The sequence below is a fragment of the Candoia aspera genome, chromosome 2 (genome assembly GCF_035149785.1).
Source record: "Candoia aspera isolate rCanAsp1 chromosome 2, rCanAsp1.hap2, whole genome shotgun sequence".
NCBI lineage: Eukaryota > Metazoa > Chordata > Lepidosauria > Squamata > Boidae > Candoia > Candoia aspera.
This window is the reverse complement of record NC_086154.1, coordinates 251,131,117-251,133,825: the sequence shown is the minus strand read 5'-3', so window position 1 is coordinate 251,133,825 and position 2,709 is coordinate 251,131,117.

The following is a 2,709-nucleotide window of genomic DNA, read 5'->3' as shown; positions in this document are numbered from 1 at the left end:
TTATATGTGTGGGTGTGTGCACACATGCATAGTGTCTGTACATATAAGTGTACATGTATGCGTATAGTATGTATATATGAGTGTCTAGTGAGTGTAGGCATGTGGGTAGACACATGCTGTAATGTGTATGTGAACGGTAGTGTGAAATATAGTGTGTATGTCTATATTGTGTGTGCATATGTGCACAGTATTATATCTACAGTGTGTATAGTGCGTGCATATGTCTGTGTATGTTGTGTGTATGAGTGTATAATGTATATGTGTGTATACATAAATTTGTGTGTGTGTTATAGATAACAGTTACAGTGTTAAATATAGTTCTGTGTGTGTGTGTGTGTGTGTGTCTATGTATATACCTGCATAATGTATACATAAGTGCGTTTTCTATAGTGTGTGTGTGGTGTGTGTGTGTATAGTGAGTGTGTGCATAGTTGTATCTCTGGACATAAATAGGCTAGGTTAATATTTTGCATTAGGAGCCAAGGAGTTAGGGGGTGGGGGGCTCGTGTTTAAGCGAGTACCTCAAGCACACGACCAAGACTAAGGACTCCCCGCTCCCCCGGTTCCCCACACGGGGAATGGCGGCCCAGGGTCATTTTTCCGGGCCCCGCGGAGCTATCCCCAGGAGAGTCCGCCTTTCCTACCCCGGCTTAAAATCTCTCGGAGACGCCGGCCCGCTGAAATGAGCCTCGCCGAAATTCAGCGGGGCAGGGGCTCCGAGGAGCCGGCCTCTGACTGGGCCTTGTCGGCTCCTGCCCTTCCAATATTGCATCTTTGTAAAGACGGTTGAACTTTCCCCTTCTCTTAGTCCTGCCGCTGAATAAAACATAGCTAAGAGAGCGTAAAAACAGAATGCCAATGGGGGTTATTCCATTCTCATTCATATGAATGGTGCGCAACTGCCCAGGTAAATAAGGTTCGTGTTCTTCTCAAATATTAAGGGGAGATGAGGCAGCTCTTCCCAGCCTGATGGGCCCACTTTCTAAAAAATGAACGGGAAAAAATAAGAAAGGGAAGAGAGTGGGAAGTGATAAATCCCCTAGGCAGATCAAAGCCATTTTAACCTGCTTTGGTTATGCGCGTGTCATTTAAAGTGCTGTGTGACACGATCTATTTTCGAATCTCCTGGAACCGTCCCTCGGTATAAGATCGGGGGGGGGGGGAGCCTCCAGACTTCCTGGGGGTGCACAGGGCAGAACGGGCCCCAGATCGAGGGAGAAACCGTCCGATTGACGCGGAGGTGGGGAGGCGCAGCAACTCACCTTTCATCCCCCCCCCACGTGATCCCGCGGTTCTCTCTCCTGGCTGCACTCTAACCAGCCTCCCCCGGCTCGCGCGCGCTTATCCCCCTCCTCGAGAAAAGAGCCCCGCCCCTTCGGGATAGGATGGGGTGTCAAAAGCCGGAGGCAGGCTGTCGAGTCCAAAGGCACCCCCTCCTCGAGCACGCACTTCCTCCGAGCCTTCCCAAAACGGAGGGGTTCGGAAACGCTAAGGAACTTGAAACGAAGGCGCGGAGAAGCCAGCGGAACGGCCTGTTTGACCAAGAATGACCGATCAGCCTGCGTAGTAGCCTAGCGTCCCGTGTGAACGCGGTCTTCTTTGGAAGTAAGTCCTGTTGAGCCTATTTTAAACGCAAACGGCTTTAGCGTAATCGTTTGGACGTAAAGCAGCCTGCTGGTCCTAAAGCAAATCACGGGGACTTCCGTTCAGGGGTGAAGCGGTTGTTTGATCACTTCTTTCACTGAGCTGGTCATCTTCCAGAGCACAAAGGCTGAATCCGAGGGTTTTCCCAGAAGTCTTAGAAAGCGGGGGAGTCTAATTTTCAATGGGCAATATCAAGCTTCTAATGGAAAACCGGATTCCAACCGAATCGTCGAAGTGTGAAAAATGGAAAGCCAACCGTTTTTCCTGTGAAAGCTGGCGATGAGATAGAGAGATGGTGATGATGATTATATTTTCATTTTGCTCCAAAGAAGACTAGAAGAGGTCCCTAAAAGCTTAGTCTGATCCCCCAAAATATCCTTAGAATCAGCGCTGTGAAATAGGTGAAATTCAAAGAGGCTGTCAGGCCAAAGGTTTAAAGAACAAAACATTGTGATTTCTCTGGGCTGGGATTTGAGTTCCTCCTTCCCCAATCCAAGTCAGTGTCCCCCTAATATCTCAAAGTGATCTCGGTCCATTCTAGCCAATTTTTTTTTAAAGAATGGTGGTAAACTGTCCCTACAAAATGCCAAAAAGTAGCATATTAGTAGCATTAGTTATTAAAAAAATAACTAACTTACAAGTCAGAGTCATTTTTATTTCATTTAATAGTATAATACAAGAGAAGTGAATGAAGAAGGATTGGTGGTATGACCCCAAATGATTATGGGAAGTAAGTGTGATTATTTTTGTTGAACTGATCCACAAAAATGAAAATTAATGGATTAATCATATTCCTTCTTATATTCCTTCTCTCTCATACGTGGTATGTGCGTGTCATCATGTATGTGTTTTTGTATGTACACACACATATGTATATATGCAGGGGGAAGAGAGATTTCACAACCCCATGAAGCCAGAAAGGGTTTGGAAATCCCCACCATAACTTAGCTGGATGAGGAAGGCCAACTGTGAATTTACAGTTGCCATCCTCATAACCTGTTTTTATGTACTCTGCCTGAGAAGTCACTCCCGAATAAGCACATTCAGGACTACATCCTAAAATTT